This window comes from Pyrus communis, chromosome 11, assembly GCF_041283825.1.
Source record: "Pyrus communis isolate YQ-2024b chromosome 11, ASM4128382v1, whole genome shotgun sequence".
Classification (NCBI taxonomy): Eukaryota; Viridiplantae; Streptophyta; class Magnoliopsida; order Rosales; family Rosaceae; genus Pyrus; species Pyrus communis.
In genome coordinates this window covers 1,082,501-1,095,556 of record NC_142575.1, presented here as the reverse complement: position 1 = coordinate 1,095,556, position 13,056 = coordinate 1,082,501, and the positions used below count along the sequence as shown (strand labels likewise).

The 13,056-nt window shown below is 39.5% G+C and overlaps 1 pseudogene; it reads left to right on the top strand.

Annotated features, from left to right (window-relative positions):
* The first annotated feature begins 10,923 nt into the window (after positions 1-10,923).
* LOC137741447 (receptor-like protein 3 pseudogene) overlaps positions 10,924-13,056 on the top strand; it is a 5,859-nt pseudogene continuing 3,726 nt past the window's right edge.

The window sequence follows — 13,056 nt, the reverse complement described above, 5'->3', positions numbered from 1 at the left end:
TCAAGTGTAATTTTTTCCATGAGAAATAAAGGACTTCTTAACAATTTAAAAGGTGATAAGCGCTAGTCGGGCGCTCAGTAAGGGCCTAATGCATAGGTGTCTAGGTAATTTTTTTTATTTTAATTAAATTATTATGTAACATATAAATAAATGTCTACTCTATGTAAAAATAAATATACTTGTATTGGGATACATAAATTGTAAAATAAAATGACATATAGATTATAAAGTATTAGAACATATTGAAAACATGTTGAACAATCATGTAACGAGTGTCTCAACAAGTCTCTTAAAATTTATCAAAAATAGAAAGCAAAATGAAAGTGATATATTTTCTGTCTAAGTGAGAGTCGCGCGTTAGAGGGTGTCTGGACAAGTCTAGGCACCAGACACCCTTTCTTAATTTTCGAATGCCTATGATTAATTGGGGCGGTGTCCAGCTGCTTAGCACATACGCAAGAATTTTTAGAATAGTGCTTATTAACCACATTGCTGCTGCATACAAGAAATCTAACTACTGAGTAAAACAGAAAGGGAATTAAAGTCGTAGGGATGGCTAAACATACATCCAACTTTCCTAACTAAATTCATACGCAAATGCCTTGGAATTTCGTCACGATAGAATACTGAAACTTTTGAGCAGAAGCACTTGGAAATTCACTTGCAGGCTGCGATTTAATTTCTCAAGAATTTAACCATTCTTGTTGACCAAGTTTTCTGCAATCTACCTTATAATTTTGCCTTGCTCCGTCACTGTAATCCTCCGGATATCATTGTTTTACTTATTTATTATTATTACTATTTTAGGAAGCCTTTAAGGGAAGGGATCCTCATTTTTCAAAAAAAATGGGGACACCCTCTTGACCGTTATATTTGACTTTAATGAAATTTTATGGTTGAGATTCTGTGGCCTGTGATTTAATCTCAACTACAAAATTTCATTACAGACAAATCTAACGATTAAGAGGGTGTCCCCATTTTTTCTTTTTTAAATGGAGATCTCTTCTCTTAAAGAGCCTGTACTATTTTATTTATTAATGTCATTGACTTCTCTTTTTCATGGGCAGTGATGAAATAATTGGAATCTTTTAAGGCCTAATTAGGTTTGGGTTTGGTTTAGGCTGAAAGTTACAAAGTACTGGACCAAAAATATTATCTACACTAAGGATGGAGGTGGGTTCAGCCTCACAATAGGTTAGCCAACCTCTCACTTATAAGTGAAGAGGAATACCACTTGACCGTAATACTAAGTGGCAACAAACCTGACTTTTTAACATCTTTTTCATGTAACAGTTTTCTTCCCAAACTATCAACCATCATCCGAAGACATGTATGAACAACTCTTATTCTTGATAACATAACATATCAGACAAATTTATATGAAAGTAAAAGTAGTAGAAGCAGTGTTTCAAATATCGGTATCGCGAGAAATATCGATATGTAAATTTGTGAGAATATCAATGCATATATCAATATCAGTTGCATTTAATATCGATATCCAACTATATGGCAAGGAAATTGTTAATATTATATGATTTGTATTATCTTTCTATGTTTTCTTTCTTTTTTTTTTTTTTTTTTTTTACAAACGATTACCAGATTAAATTATTAAATGTTAAGAGAGAAGAAGATCGAACATGTACGAAAGTGCATGAGTATTATTGTTTTCCTTCATGTTGCAGTAATGCGTCATTTGCATTTGTATTATCTTTCTCAGTATATTTCTTTAGTATTATCTTAGTTTCTTCCTTTGCTTTCGGGTGTTTTGGACCCAGCTTATTTCCTATTGCATCAAAAAAGCCCACGCTAAAAAAAACAAGAACAATATTGAAACTAGAACGAAAAAGGTTCTCAATGATGATGCTACTCATCAGGATCTGTATATGCAAAAAGAGATGCTCCAAAACATTCTACAAATTCACAGCACATCTAATATATATCTCTGTCTCTCCCTATCCCTCTCTAGTAATTCTTTCTCCGCCTCCCTGCACTCCCCACCTGATCAGCCTCCCCATTCTCTCTCCCTCTCTTCCTACTCCCCGCTTCTGCCGCCGCAATCTCCAGCCTCTTCGGTGGCCTCCCGACCCTCTCCTTCCACTCCCATTGCTCTCCTGACACCTTCTTCCCCCTCCCCTCCCTCCCCCGCTTCCCGTTGAACTCCGCGTCACCCTCTCATCCCTCTCAACCTCCGGCTTCTTCCTACCCCTCGTCGTCGGCTTCTTCTTCTTCTTCTTTTCGTCCTTGCTCTCCTCAGTATCATCCTCAGAACCATCCGATGTCTCCTTCTTCACTTCAGTGCTCGGCGAGTTCTGCTTCATTCGCTTCAAGAACCTCGCTGCGCCTTGCTTCTTCCTCCTGTTTTCTTTCTTCTCCTTCAACGCTTGCAACGCCTCTAAACCGTCATGCGAACTGAGTTCATTGACGCCATACTCGTGCGGCTTCGTTGGCTTCGCTGCATTCCTACCCCTCGTGGTTGTCCCTCTCCGCCCTGTTGGTATTTGACAGTTTACTAACTCAATACCAAAATATGTGGGTGATAAGTTTACAAACTCTATCACACCTCTTTCACTTTGCACTCTCAAATAAAATTGGACAAAGAAAGAAATAGAGAAAGGAGGGAAGCAACAAGCTTTGGCAAAACACTTGGACTTTGATATATGAAAAAGGTTTACAAACTATTGGAATAAGAAAGCTTACAAGCTTCTTCACAATTGGAAGTGGGATTTGGATGGGATGATTTACAATGCTTGAGAGCTTGGGTATTTATAGCAAACCAAATGATTAAACTAAGATTATTTATTACCACACAAAACACATTAATTGCACCTAATAATTTTTATTCAACCATACCTAATATTGCCTAACTTTCCATGCCTAACTTTGACATTGTTTTTTCAACAATGGCTAGCACCAACTTGTTTTGAGTTGAATTTCCAACACACCTCCTCAAATCAAAACGCCTTCATTCCTAGCATTTCACGCAGTAGCCGGAATGTTTCAATTGGCAATGGCTTTGTGAAGATGTCTGCCACTTGTTCCTTGGTGTGACAGTAGACAAGTTCAATTGTCTTTTGCTTCACATGGTCCCTTAGAAAATGGAACCTGGTATCAATGTGCTTGCTCCTTCCATGTTGAACAGGATTCTTTGCAAGTTTGATTGCAGACACGTTATCTACGTGAATCACAGTCGATTCCACTTGTGGATGACACACTGACTTCAACAGATTTCTTAACCAAATTGCCTCACACACAGTTGAGGCTACAGCAACATACTCGGCTTCACATGATGACAAAGCAACAATTGATTGCTTCTTTGAAGTCCATGAGAAAGCTGTTGATCCTAGAAAAAACACATAGCCAGTTGTGCTTTTCCTTTCATCTTGGTCACCTCCCCAATCACTATCTGAATAACCAAATAATTTTGCATCTTCACCAAAATTATAAAATAGACCATAGTTTAGAGTACCTCTTATGTACCTCAAAATTCTCTTGGCGGCCAGCCAATGAGACTCCCTTGGTGTTTCCATATATCGACTCACGAGTCCAACACCATAAACTATATCAGGTCTTGTGATTGTAAGGTACCTTAGGCTTCCAACGAGGCTTTTGTACACTGTTGAGTTTACAAACTCACCCTCTCCTCCTTTGGACAGCTTCAATCCAGTTGCGACTGGGGTATTGACAGTGTTGCACTTGTCCATATTGAACTTCTTCAATATGTCTCTCATGTACCTTTGTTGAGAGATGTAGATACCATCACTTTCTTGCTTCACTTCTATGCCAAGAAAGTATGACATTAATCCATTGTCAGTCATCTCGAATTCACTGAACATGGATTGCTTGAACTCATGGAACATTGCCTCATTGTTTCCTGTAAACAATAAATCATCTACATAGAGACAAATAATTAAGAACTCCCCTTTTTCACCATTCTTCATGTAAACTGAATGCTCGTATGGACATTTCTGAAATCCATTTTGGTGAAGGTAGTTGTCGATCCTTGAGTTCCAAGCTCGTGGTGCTTGCTTGAGGCCGTACAAAGCCTTCTTCAAACGATACACCTTATCTTCTTCTCCTTGTACTTGGAAGCCTTCCGGTTGTTCCACGTACACTTCTTCCTCAAGTACTCCATTAAGGAAGGCTGACTTGACATCTAGTTGATAAATTTTCCATTTATGATGTGCGGCAAGAGAGATTAGCAATCTTACCGTGTCAAGTCTCGCAACTGGAGCATAGACTTCATCATAGTCCACTCCATACTTCTGTTTGTAGCCCTTTGCTACAAGCCTTGATTTGTATCGATCCACACTCCCATCTGCAGTGCGTTTGATCTTGTAAACCCACTTGACACCAATAGCCTTCTGCTTTGGTGGGAGCTTTGTCAGCTCCCAAGTGTCATTCTTCTCGATGGCATGGATCTCTTCTTCCATGGCTTTCTTCCAACAATCTTCTTCCACAGCTTCATTGAATGAGAAAGGCTCGTGGTCTGCATACAAGCAGAAAAGGTTGGTTTCTTCTTCTTCTTCTTGTCCATAAATCTCTGTGAGACTCCTTAACCTCACTGGAGTTGAGGAGCTGCTTTCCTCACTAGATGTAGGACCACTCCTTGCAATTCTGTGCACTGGAGTTGTTGTGATTGTTTGAGCAGGCTGTTGCTCAATCGGTGGTACAACTTCTGGTTCTTCAAAATCAGTGGAGACGATCTTCTCTTTACTGACTTCTTTGTTGTTCCACGTCCATGTCTCTTCCTCATTGAAGATGACATCTCTACTAACCACTAGTTTGCCAGTTAGTGGGTTGTAGAGCTTGTATGCCTTGGACTCTTCACTATAGCCCACAAACACACACTTCTCACCTCTATCATCAAGTTTCCTCCTCTTGGCTTCTGGAACTTGAGCATATGCAACACACCCAAAAATTCTTAGGTGTGTAACATTCGGCTTGTATCCACTCCAAGCCTCTTGTGGTGTCATCCTCTTGACACTCTTTGTTGGACATCGATTCAACAAATAAATCGAACAAGCTACAGCTTCTGCCCATAACTCTTTTGGCAAATTCTTCTCCTTAAGCATGGACCTTGTCATGTCAAGGATGGTTCGATTCTTTCTTTCGGCTATCCCATTTTGCTGTGGGGTATAGGCAGCAGTAAGTTGATGCCTAATTCCTTGCTCCTTGCAGTATGCTTGGAAAGCATTAGAGGTGTACTCTCCACCTCTATCTGATCTCACAGCCACAAGCTTGTGGTTACTTTCTGCCTCTGTGAGTGCCTTGAACTCCTTGAAAATTTTTAGGGCAGCTGACTTCTCTTTGAGAAAATAGACCCAAGTCTTTCTACTGAAATCATCAATGAAGGTAATAAAATACCTATTACCTCCATAAGACATGGGATCCAATGGACCACATATATCTGTGTGCACCAACTGCAGTGGTGCCTTTGCTCTCCATGTATCACCAACAGGGAACGATAGTCGTGCTTGCTTGCCAAGCACACAACCTTCACATACTTGGCGTGTGGCTTCAATCTGGGGTAGACCACGAACCATTCCTCCACTTGACAGCAACTTTAGGCCATTGAAATTAAGATGGCCAAATCGAAGATGCCATTTCCATGACTCATCTTCCATTACACCGATGTTGCAGCTTCCAATCTTTGTGTTCAAATTCAACGGAAACATCCGGTTCTTTGACATTCGAACACGTGCAATAAGCTTTCTCCTTGCATTCCTGAGAAGCATGTTTTCCATATGTATAATGTACCCTTTCTGGAGCAGTTGACCAATGCTCAGAATGTTGCTCTTCATACCTGGTATGTAGTAGGTATCGGAGATGTATTCTTCTCTTCCATCCTTCTGGATGATCTTGATCTTCCCTTTGCCTTCAACTGGCAACTTTGAGGAGTCACCAAGACTTACAGATCCATAGGCCCCTTTTTTGAGTTCGGCAAAAAACTCCTTCTTTCCACACATGTGATTGCTTGCACCAGAGTCCAAATACCAAACATCTTGTTGGCTACTGGAATCATGGTGTGCTAGTAAGACTGTAAGTTCTTCATCAGTATTTCCACTTGATTCTGCCATGTTGACATGCTCACCATTTTTATGTGAACATTCATTGGCATAATGTCCATATTGCTTACAGTTGTGACACTGGATATGCGCCTTTCCTCGAGTAGATCTCCACTCCTGAGACTGACCTTGATTTTGTGCATAGCCTCGACCTCTTCCTCGGGCTCGTCCTCGGCTACGGTTGGATGAGCTCCCACGACGTGAGTTCCACTGCCCACGACCTTTATTTGGTTTGTCAATATTCAACTTTGACTCCAAAGCTTGCTCTAGCGTTGTGGGGCTTGCATTCTTCTGAATGCGTTGCTCGTGAACTAGGAGGGATCCTAGTAGCTCTTCTGCGCTCATCACCTCCAAATCCTTGGATTCCTCAATGGCAGTCACCACATGCTCAAACTTAGATGTGAGTGACCGGAGTATCTTCTCCACAACTCGTACTTCATCGAGTCTCTCGCCATTTCTCCTCATCTGATTTACTATCACAATGAGCCTTGAGTGATAGTCGGAGATGCTCTCCCCTTCATTCATATGAGCAGTTTCAAAATCTGCTCGAAGTGATTGTAACCTCACTTTCTTGACTCGATCTACTCCTTTGTAGATTGTACTGAGTGTATCCCATACTTGCTTGCTCGTTGTTGCTTCTGCAACCTTCTCGAACGTTGAATCTTCCAAACCCTGGTATAGAAGATACAGCGCCTTTTGGTCCTTCTTTCGTAAGTCCTTGAGAGTGTTCCTTTGATCCGCAGTATATACGGCTTCTTGCTCGGCAGTGGGTACAACATACCCACTACTGACAACTTCCCATAGCTCTTGTGATCCAAACAATGCTTTGAATTGGATGCACCATCTTTCATAATTTTCTTTCTTCAATGTGGGAACTTGGAGTTGCACTAAGTTGGACGCCATAACTGCTGCACCTGCCAGAATGGTATTCTGGCTCTGATACCAATTGTTGGTATTTGACAGTTTACTAACTCAATACCAAAATATGTGGGTGATAAGTTTACAAACTCTATCACACCTCTTTCACTTTGCACTCTCAAATAAAATTGGACAAAGAAAGAAATAGAGAAAGGAGGGAAGCAACAAGCTTTGGCAAAACACTTGGACTTTGATATATGAAAAAGGTTTACAAACTATTGGAATAAGAAAGCTTACAAGCTTCTTCACAATTGGAAGTGGGATTTGGATGGGATGATTTACAATGCTTGAGAGCTTGGGTATTTATAGCAAACCAAATGATTAAACTAAGATTATTTATTACCACACAAAACACATTAATTGCACCTAATAATTTTTATTCAACCATACCTAATATTGCCTAACTTTCCATGCCTAACTTTGACATTGTTTTTTCAACAATGGCTAGCACCAACTTGTTTTGAGTTGAATTTCCAACACGCCCGCCTCTTTTTTGTGTCCTCCTCCTCCTAATCCCCTTGTCTTCAACTTCACCAATGCAGCACCATCCGTCTTCTTCGCTTTCTCTTCGACCTTATCTCCCTTCCTGCTCTTCACACCGCCTTCTGATAGTGCATTGACAGAACCACGCTTTCCACAAACAACAATGGAAGACTTGGTGGGTTTCTCGGGGACATTGGGCTCGATCTTGGGAGCTTTGGTTTCGATCTTGGGCACGTTGGATGTTACTGTTCCGGTCGCAGGTTGTGGGTTCGGGAGCTGGTCGTTCATTTCATTTAGCACAATTGAGTGGAGCTCTTGAGCTGCGTTGTGCTCCGGAGAGTTCTTGCGGAAGAAGACGACGGCGTTGTTGAATAGGAGGAGGAGGTCGCGGAAGAACATGGGGATGCAATCCTCTGTGTAGACGCCTTTGTTAAGCTTGGATTGAATCACATGCAGGTCCATGTGTTGCCGAATCAAACTTTTGTACCTTTCTGATTCCTGCACAAATATTGTAGGGTTTCTTTAATTCGAAGTTGTACTCAGGACATTTTTATTAGAGCAAACTAGAAACCAAATAAAATAAAATAAAGTAATTTTGCTCCCACCAAATCACCTTTTCATTAATAGTTTTAAATTTCGAAATTTCTATAATAAATTAATTAAATCACACGCAATAGGTCACGCATGGTAGATTTATGTTATTTTATATTAAACAATTATTGTGTATAATTGTATAATTTATTTTTATACAAGAGATATTTAGAGAAAAAAAATCAAGCACGTAATTTTGCACGCGGTTAAATCATGAAGAATTCTCTAATAAATCAATAAATTAATGATCATCTCACTTCTACTTATTCTTAACTATATAATTATTCATCTATTCGTTCATAACTCTCCTATTTAATCGAAAATCCTTAACTTGATTGCATCTGAAAAATTGTCCAAAGTGATTAATAGTGTTTCTACTTTATTCTATTCAAAGCACTTTTAATAAACAACATTTTTGAAGTGCCTTAAACTCTTCCAAAAGCAGTCAATGTAAACCTTCTAATACGTTGCCAACCCATGATTAGACCCTCCATTAGTGACTTCCCATTTCACCTGTGGCGTGGTTAGAAACCGGACTGGAATGGGAAGAAACGGAATGGCACTTTCTCTCAAAGCATTCCAGCGTTTACCAAGCTTGTGAGGAATCAAAAAATAGATCGGTCCAGATTTTCCTAAAATTAGTAATTAAATTTCTAAATTATTCAGAATTGGACTACCTAGATGGAGGTGGTATTTGGACTCCGGAGTGAAGGCTTCAACAGGAATCAAACTTTTCTACCTAAAATATCCATACACTTATTACTTGTAACTCAAGTGATTAAAAATATTTACCGTTGCATTTGAGTCCGAGATTTGATTATCCTTTTCTTCACTATTGCTTGTATCAAAAAGGAAGAAAAAAAAAAAAAAGAATTGTAATCTAAACGCATTTGGCCACTTTGAAGTCAATGTGACTCTTTGAAGTCTTGTTTGTTGTTTACTTTTTTACTCTTAAAGTCAAACCAAACCACTTCAAAATCCATAAAAGATCTTTACACGACCTTGAAGATATTGGGAAATAGCAGACAAAACCACATTTCATACATACGTAGTACGTGTACATATATATTAGGGAATTGTTATTGACATTTTAAAAATCTTATTTTGCATTTCAATTTTCTATAATTAGAAGAAAAAAATACACTTGTGAAGAGTGTAAAATGAGATTTTAGTAGTGCTAAACCACGAGCTGGTAACCCTGTGGTAAATGGTGGATTACGAGGCTTCCTTAAAACTAAAAACTGGATGTCTCAAATTCGAAGTCCGCTGCTGGTGTGGAAGTCAAACTTGTGGCAAGAGGGAGGCTGAAATGCCTGTGAGTCTTCCCAAGCCCCGAAATGGGTGGATAACCGTAGCTTGCCACCAGTTGTCCCCCCCTTTTAAAGTTAAAAAAAAAAAATATATATATATATATATATACAGGCCTTTTAAGGAAATGGGGACACCCTCTTGACCATTAAATTTGATTTTAATGAAATTCTGTGGTTGAGATTAAATCACAGACCACATAATCTCAACCACAGGATTTCATTCAAGCCAAATCTAACGGTCAAGAGGATGTCCCCATTTTTTTTGAAAAATAGGGATCCCTTTCCTTAAAGGCTTCCTATATATATATATATATATATATATATACACACACACACATACATACATACATATTGATCAATATAAAAGCTTGCAAGTTGCAACTTAACAATGTTCATATGCAGCTGTCATGGCTTCCAGAAGATGTATATACTGCACAAGTTGATGCACATTTGATGTCTATGTATTTTTTGTTGTTCAAAGATGTATATGTATATGGGTACACGAATCAGTGTTCTAAAAAACGGTTGAGGCGGCCGCCTAGGCAGCGGTGCTCCGCCGCGATTAACTCAAAATGGCTTCTTAAATTGGCAAGGTCTATGCGTACTGGGCTGTTTGGCTAGTAGAAGAGAGAAAGAGAGAGTGAGCGCATTGGAAGATATGCACTTATTTACAAGATACACTTATTTACAAGATACACAATAAATTTACCTAAATCCGCCTAAGCGCCCGCCTAGCCGCTTAGGCGCTAGGCACTAAGCACTAGCTCGCCGCCCAAATAACGCCTAGCGTTTTTTAGAACCTTGATACGAATGATGCTTGCGATCCAAACAGACGTAGCGCTCTCATGACCTTCTCTCGCTTTCCACTTCATTGGAGATTCATTTTGTCCTACGTTTATTTTATACCCAATTTACACAGTGGTTGTCCCTATTTATAAACTCCACTAGAAATGCTCTAAGTCCCTTTCATGTAATAGTACTTGTACGATGTTACATCATGGAGGACTCACCAATTAATTAATTAATGATCATCTCACTTCTACTTTTTATTCTTAATTGTATAATTATTCATCTATTAGTTCATAACTCTTATTTTTAGTTATCAATATATGATCGAAATATTATCGTTACTAAATAAATTAGTCATTTCTCCCATCAAATATCAAAAACGGATCATTTCTACTAATTGCCCTAAAATTTTTACCAAACAATCATTTTTCAAAACGAAAGTGGTTTTAGCTCCTCCAAAAAGTACGACCCCAAAGTCAATATAAATCTTCTAATGCATTGCTGCCAACCCATGATTAGACCCTCTTTTAGCGACGTCCCATGTTGTGCAGTTTGTTTCTTTTATCTGTAAGTGGAAAGAAAAGACTTCAAAATTCAAACATTGCGAACAAGAATTCAAACCATCACCTAATTACCTTCTTCCCTTTGTTAATTTATACCTCCCTTGCTCCAAACAAAGGAGGGTATATATACACCCGAAACGACGTGAGCAATATAATTCCAGTACAGCCATAGCGAAAAACGTCAAGCCGGAAGCTAGTCTCGTAATGCCTTATGAAGTCCTCTCCCTGTTTTTTGTGTTGTCTACTTTCATTTCTACAAACCATGCTTGCAAGGAGGCAGATCACAACTCTCTTTTGTCATCTTTGGATACATCTTCTTCTAGTTTAAATTGGTCTTCTAGTGATTGTTGCCACTGGGAAGGCATCGCTTGTGATGCCAATGGTAGGATAACACATGTTTCGTTGCCCTCTAAACGGCTCCAAGGAAGCGTTTCTCGCTCTCTTGGAAGCCTCACCCATCTTTCGCACCTCAATCTCTCCCACAATCTGCTTTCCGGTCCTCTGGAAGCTGGACTCTTCTTGTCCTCAAGTCGCCTTGAAATCCTTGATTTGAGCTATAACCTTCTCTCCGGAGAAATACCTTTGTTTCTATCATCTACTTACATTCAAATACTGGATTTGTCGAACAATCAATTCAATGCTACAATTCCTTCTTCATTCCTCCAACATTCCTGGAATTTGAGCAGTTTGAATGTCAGCAAAAATCATTTTACAGGCGAAATACCTTCCTCTATCTGTCTTCGTTCCTCTTCGATTAGAGTCTTGGATTTCTCCAACAACGATTTCAATGGTTCAATTCCTCTCGGACTAGGAAACTGTTCGAAATTGGAAACCTTTCGTGCGGGCTTCAATACTCTTTCTGGAACTCTTCCTAGTGATCTCTACAAAGCTCAGGCTCTTCATGAAATTTCGTTACCTTCCAATCAGCTTTTCGGTCACATTAGTGACAACATTGTCAACCTCACCAGCCTCACAATCCTAGAGATCTACTTCAATCATTTGAGCGGCGCACTTCCTCTCCACATCGGGAAGCTGTCCAAATTAAAACTCATGCTCCTTCATCTCAACAATCTTGAAGGTCCTCTGCCCCCATCTTTGATGAATTGCACTAACCTTATCGAACTCAATCTTGGATTCAACCGTTTCGATGGAAATATCTCGGAGCTAAATTTTTCCGAACTTGATCAACTTATCAAACTTGATCTCGTGAGTAATCACTTCTCTGGCGCCATGCCAAAAAGCCTTGACTCATGCAAGTATCTGAAAGCAGTTCGCCTGGGCGGTAATGATCTAGAGGGACAAATACAACCCGAGATTGTTTCGTTGAAATATCTATCCTTCCTCTCGCTTGGTAAAAACAGACTCACCAATGTCACCGGCGCTATTCATATATTGATGCATTTGGAAAGTCTCAGGGCGGTCGTACTTTCATATAGTTTTCTAGGTGAAGAACTGCCGGATGGTGATGCAATGATTGGTTCTGGGTTTCAAAATCTCCGCCTTTTTAGCTTATGGAACTGCCAACTTAGAGGTCATATTCCGATGTGGATGTCAAAGCTCAAGAAACTCAAAGTCCTTGATTTGTCTTCTAACAGACTCACAGGCTCAATACCTCCATGGTTGGGAAGTCTTCCTAGTCTTTTCTTCATATGCTTGGACAACAACTCGCTTTCGGGGGGACTTCCAAAGGAGCTTTTCTCACTTCAAGCTCTTGTATCTGAGAAGCCTTCCGCTCAAACGGATAGTGTTAATGTCGAACTACCTATCTACACGCAGAGCACGAATGAAACTGTCGCAGCTCACCAGTACAACTATCTGTCCAACTTGCCGCCATCTATTTGCTTCCGAAATAACAGTCCAAGTGGCAACATTCCCATTGAGATAGGCTGTTGAATAAGAAGAGTATCCAAGATAACTCTAATGATCCCAAGAAGAAGAAAATAGAGCACACACTTAAAGAAAGCTCACAAAACAAACTAATTTGCAAAGCTTTTCTTCTTTAGCTCTAGGCTTTGTTTTTCTTTGAATGATTTACAATGCTTGAGAACTTAGGTATTTATAGCAAACCAAATGATTAAACTAAGATTATTTATTACCACACAAAACACATTAATTGCACCTAATAATTTTTATTCAACCATACCTAATATTGCCTAACTTTCCTTGCCTAACTTTGACATTGATTTTCAACACTCCCCCTCAATGTCAGCTCTCATTCTTTGCACTGTGCTGAGCAGACAGCGAAAATTTTCGAGCTTGCCTGTACTTAAACTTTTTGTGAACAAGTCCGCAACTTGATCATTCGTCTTGACTTGTCTCATCTCAATCTCTTCTTGT